Source organism: Vidua macroura, chromosome 1 (genome assembly GCF_024509145.1).
Source record: "Vidua macroura isolate BioBank_ID:100142 chromosome 1, ASM2450914v1, whole genome shotgun sequence".
NCBI lineage: Eukaryota > Metazoa > Chordata > Aves > Passeriformes > Viduidae > Vidua > Vidua macroura.
In genome coordinates this window covers 2,513,556-2,520,254 of record NC_071571.1, presented here as the reverse complement: position 1 = coordinate 2,520,254, position 6,699 = coordinate 2,513,556, and positions in this window count along the sequence as shown.

The following is a 6,699-nucleotide window of genomic DNA, read 5'->3' as shown; positions in this document are numbered from 1 at the left end:
GCATCCCTCTAGACACCCCGAATTATCCCTCGGGCAGCCCGAGCATCCCTCCGGGCACCCCCCGAGTTAGTTAACCCCTCTGGGCAGCCTGAGCATCCCTCCGGACACCCCGAATTATCCTTAGGGCACCCCGAGCTTGTCCCGTCCGGACACTCCGAGCATCCCTCCCGGAGGCGCAGAAACCTCATCCCGCATCCAGAGCCAACTCGCACCGAGAGCAACCCGCGCAGCAGTCGCTTCCCACCTGCCATTCCCCGGCTGCTCTCCCTGCCCCCGGCAGCGGGGAAGGAGCGGCGGGAGCAGCAAGACCGAGCCCGGCAGAGGGGAAGGAGCGGCGGGAGCGGCCGGACCGAGCCCGGCAGAGGGGAAGGAGCGGCGGGAGCGGCCGGACCGAGCCCGGCAGAGGGGAAGGAGCGGCGGGAGCGGCCGGACCGAGCCCGGCAGAGGGGAAGGAGCGGCGGGAGCGGCCGGACCGAGCCCGGCAGAGGGGAAGGAGCGGCGGGAGCAGCCGCACCGAGCCCGGCGGAGGGGAAGGAGCGGCGGGAGCGGCCGGACCGAGCCCGGCAGCGGGGAAGGAGCGGCGGGAGCGGCCGGACCGAGCCGTCCCCGCCACTCCCGTCCCTTCGGCGGCGGATCCCCGCTCGCACCGCGGTTGCCACACGCGCTCTGTTGCCAGGCTATGGCAAAGCGTCTCCTCCACCCCCCGCCCGGAGCCGCGGGACAAAGGAAAAAGCAGCGGGGAAGCCTCGGGACAAGCGGCGCGCTCGGGGAGCGGCCGCGCCGGGCGAAGCGCGACCCGCGCGTCCCCGAGCCCGGCGGGAAGGGGCGGCGGTGCCTCGTCCCCGGGATGTCACCTCCGCACGTTCCGGCCGCACGCCCGCCCTGCGGTGCCGGGTCCCGCCCTGGGCAGCGCGGAGCCGGCTGCGGGAAGGGCCCGGCGGGTGAAGGGAGAAAGCCGAGCTCACATTCGGCCGCGGCCGCTGCCCAGCCAGTCCCGGCCGTGGAGCGCTGATGTCACCGCAGGGCCAGGATGCGCGAGGAGCCTGGGAATTGCAGTCCCTTCCCGCTGGCCCCGAGGTTCGGGATCCCCCTGCCCGCCGGCTTCTCGCGGGGAGGCGCGGCTGAGCCCGGCCGCTCAGCCGGGAAACGCGGCCCAGGCGCGACAGCAGCGCCCGCAGGTTTGGGGAGTGCGGCTCCTCCTCCCCACTTAGCGAGTCAGGGAGCGCAGGTGATCGGTATTTATATGTAAATATAGATCTGTTAAAAAGTAAAGGTATATCTATATATAAGTATATTAAAGTATATAATAATAAAGTAACAATTTTATTTTTATATATATATATATATATATACACTATATATATACTATATATACTAGATATACTATATATATACACTATATATACTAGATATATACTATATATAGTATATATATATAATATATATACTATATATATACTATTATAATGAGTATATTATATATACTATTATAATCAATAATATATATATTATATTATATTATATTATATATATTACAATATATATAGTATATATAGATATACTATTATAATGAGTGTATTATATATACCATTATAATTAATAATAATATAATAACAATATAATAATAAGTAACCATATATATAATATATAATATATATTATATATATTATATATACTATATATATACACTATATATACTATATACATATACTATATATATACTATTATAATGAGTATATTATATATACTATTATAATCAATAATATATATTATATTATATATATTACAATATATATAGTATATATAGATATACTATTATAATGAGTGTATTATATATACCATTATAATTAATAATAATATAATAACAATATAATAATAAGTAACCATATATATAATATATAATATATATAATATATATACTATATATATACACTATATATATACTATATACATATACTATATATATACTATTATAATGAGTATAATATATATACTATTATAATCAATAATATATATATTATATTATATATATTACAATATATATATATAGTATATATAGATATACTATTATAATGAGTATATTATATATACCATTATAGTGAATAATAATATAATAACAATATAATAATAAGTAACCATATATATTTATATCTAAAAGTATATATAGGTATATAACTATAGAAATAAATATTATATATAAAATATAAAATATATATTTATAAATACATTTCTATAAAATAATTATAATTATATATATAAAATATATACTGTATATAGATACTTTATATATAAATATATAAGTATAAATATAGAAAGAGAAGTATGCCTATGTATATGTATGCATAAAAATACATTTTAATCTAAAAGTATATAGAAATATAGAAATAAATATTATATATAAATATAAAATATATATTTATATATACATTTATATAAAATAATTATATATAAATATATATAAAATATATACTCTATATATACTTTATATATATAAATATATAAGTATAAATATATAGAGAAAAGTATATCTATGTATATGTATGCATAAAAATACATATATAAAATTATAGAATATAACTTTATAGAAAAAAGTTATAGAATATAACTTAGTTGTATATAGAATATATATCTTTATATAAGTATAAATATATATAGAAAAGTATATATATGTATATGTGTGTGTGAAAGTATATCTGTAAAGGTATCAAAGTATATATCAAAGTATTTGTGTATATATGTATATATATTTAAACTATGTAAATATATATCTATTAAAAAGTGTGTCTATAAAAGTATCTATAAATTTATATGTAAATATATATGTGTATGTGAAAGTACATATATAAAATATATAAGTATAACTATATATAAAAGTATGTGTGTATATATTTATGAATACTTAAAGTATATATATGTGTAAAACTACATCTATATAAAATGATATAATTTTGAAAGTATATTATCAAAGTATGTGTATATATGTATATATATTTAAACTAGATATGTATAAATATTAAAAATTATATATATGAATACACATATTTATATGTGCATGTGAAAGCACATGTATGAAAGTGTATAAATATATATATAAATATATGTGTATATATTTATGAATATTTAAAGTATATATATGTGTAAAAGTACATCTGTATAAAATTATATAACCATAAATGTATATATAGTTATATACACGTAAAAGTATACAAGTTTATACACATAAAAGTATGTGTATATGTATGTAAAAGTACATATATATAATAATATATAACTATAAAACTATATGAAAGTATGTGTATATGTATTAAAAATTATATATATAAATGTATATGTATATATATTTATGTGTGTGTGAAAGTACATCTATGAAAGTATATAAGAATAAATTTATATATAAAAGTATGTGTGTATATGTATATATATTTAAAGAATATATGTGTGTAAAAGTACATATATAAAAAATTATATAGTTATAAAAGTATGTATCTATATTTATATGTATATTTATATATATTTAGTAGGCATATATACATATATATTTAAACTATATATGTGCAAAAGTGTGTATATATATAAAAAAGAATATCAGTATAAAAGTGTATATATATATAATATATAAAGTACATATATATAAGTGGATATACTCATTTATATCTACTATATTTATATATTTTAATATAAGTATGTATTCATTAATATTTATATTAGTATATATTTGTGTATACATACTATATTTATATACTTACATATAAATTAAATAATATAAATATATATATTCTAAAAGTATATATCTATATTAGTGTATATATATTAGTGTGTATATATACTATACTTATAGAGTAATAAATTATATATTTTAATATTTCAAAACAATTTAAGCTGTAATGAGGAAGCACAACCCAGGAAGGAAATTTTAATTGCTTTAATAGACATATAAATATATGATTTTGTATCTCTGGGGGTTTGGCATCTCAAATAATTCACTGGAATTAATGTGGTTTTGGTGGTGGTGGCACTTCTGTTCCTGTGTCCCCACTGAAAAGAATTAAAAATTAAGTTTATTTTAAGTAAAGGCTTCCTTTATTTAAAGCTGACTTGCCTTTTCCCCTTTTTCAAATTTCTCAGTGAGAAATGCATTTTATCACCTTTTAAACATTGTTTTTTTCCTTAATAAAGTCATGGTTTTCCCACAATTCTTTGCCTCAGATTATAAATCCTCATCATCCCCCCACATGACTCCATTTTTAGCCCTACCAAAAAAAAGAGAAAAAAAAAAAAAAAAAGCAAATGTAATTTCAGCAAATAAATGTATCCAGAGACAATGGAAATGGCAAAATGGCAAACGGATCCATCTTGATCATTCTGAAGAAAATGACACAAAACCCAGTGAAAACGCAATTTAGTTGGGTTGCTGGGAAGCAGAGTCCATCATCAGTCAGGAATTATTCATCTTGAGACTGGCAAAAAGAGAAAGTGCTAAATTCCCACCAAATTTAAAAAGAAAAACCACAGAAAACCCATCAAAAAAAATTACAAAAGCTACCTTTGATGTACATATATTTAAGTTAATCTCCAAAATATGAATAAAACTGCTCTAATAAAACAGAATGTGAATGGCACACAGCACAAATATTCATTTTATTCCCTGCAGCTTTTCTGACACAGCAATAAGTAGGAAATTAAATCAGCTCTAAAAACCCAACTTTTATTTGCTGAGTTGCTGTTCCCGCTCTGGTTTGTCCCAAAACTTCCAATGACATTCCCAGGCACCCTCCAGCTCCCAAGTCAGCACAGGTGGAGAATAAAATAATATATAAAACTGAAACAAAAAGGTTTTATATCCATTTCCACTTTTTTTTTTTTTTTTTTTTTTTTTCTCAAAACCCTGAAAGATCAAAAAAATCAGGCAGGGATGAAGGAAAATAGAGAAAGCCCAAACATTTCCAGAGTTGTGGCAGCAGAGCACTGAAGCACAAACTCTGATTTTAGTGGGAGGAGGAGAGGGAAAGAGAGGAAATCCAGACACAAATCCACAAAAACAGTTTAGGCAGAAATTATTTCCACTGGGTCAAAAACACGGTTACAACAACAACAACAACAAAAAAAAAAAAAAAAAAAAAAAAAAAAAAAAAAAAAAAAAAGACTTTTCCTTGAAGGGTTCACAGTCCAAAAAAAGCAAAATACCACACAGGGAAAGGGTTGGGAAAAAAGGATTTAAAGCCAAAATGTAGCGTTTGTCTTTGTTTCTATCCAGCAGAAACTGTGCTCCCAAAAATATTAAATAATTAGAAGTAGCAGGAGCTACACCCTCCTCTCAAAATAACATTCCAAGTGCCACAATGCCCATGCAGAGAGTGGTTTCAGCAGGAATTGTTGGGAAAAGGGGATGAAAGCTGCCAAATTTTCCAGCCCTGAAAACCCTGGAGAATTTGAGTCTCCTGGAAAAGCAGCACCAAGGCAGCCCGTGAGGAATAAATCCAATTTGTGCCTCTTGTCTGGGCAGTTTTTGGACACTCCCTGAAGGCCTGAAAGGGTTCAGCGCTGTCTCAGCAGCAAGAAAATCCACTCAAAATATTGATATTAAACTACAAATATTGGTGAGATATATTACTTTTAAAAGTATTACTTTTTAAAGTAATCTAGAGTGAAGATGCTCACACAAAACTTGGTCACAGCAGTGTGAATCCCTGTGAGTAATTATGTTTTTAACAGGGAATAGCAGTGATTTTAATAACCTGGAGTAGAATATATATATATATATATATATATATATATATATATATATATATATGTTATATTATATATATTTTATATATATATATATAAAAATATATGTATCTATGTATAGATATAATATAGAATATATAGAATATATATAGCAGAATATATATATCTATATATAAATATATGTTATATATATTTCTAGATAGATACAGAATATACAGCTCTCTCTATATAGATATAATATAGAATATATAGAATATAAAGAATAGATATAGAATTATATATCTCTATATATAGAATATATAGTAGAATATATCTATAAATTTTAATAGAATATATCTCTAAATTCTATAGATATATAGATATATCTATAGAATATATATCTATAGAATATATATGATATCTTTATCTAATATCTATAGAATATATATATTGTATATAGTAGAATATATATAGAATATATTTGTTGTGATATTTATATTATTTATATTTATAGCATATATATCTCTATATATAGAATTATATATATAATATATAGCAGAATATATGTAGAATATAGATATATCTATAGAATTTATATATTGTATAGTTGAATATATATATAGAATATATTTGTTGTGATATTTATATTTTTATATATGTTTATATTTATGCTTATATTTATATTTATATTTGTATTTATATTTGTATTTATATTTATTTATATAAAATAGAGTAGACTGAAGTATAAGTTGTAATTTTTCTGGACTCCTCACCACACCAAGAGAATTTTTTTTTTTTTGAATTTTACTATGACAGAGAAGGTAAAAAAAATTAACAATGAAGACAAGCATTGCTCCTAGACATTTTTTATCAACATTAAAGGCAGAAACAAAAAGGAAAACTTTATTTTCCTGAAAGCAACCATTTCATCTATTCCCCTCTGCAATCTCTGCCAGTGACTCCTGTCTTATCCCACTGGGATTTCAGGTTATT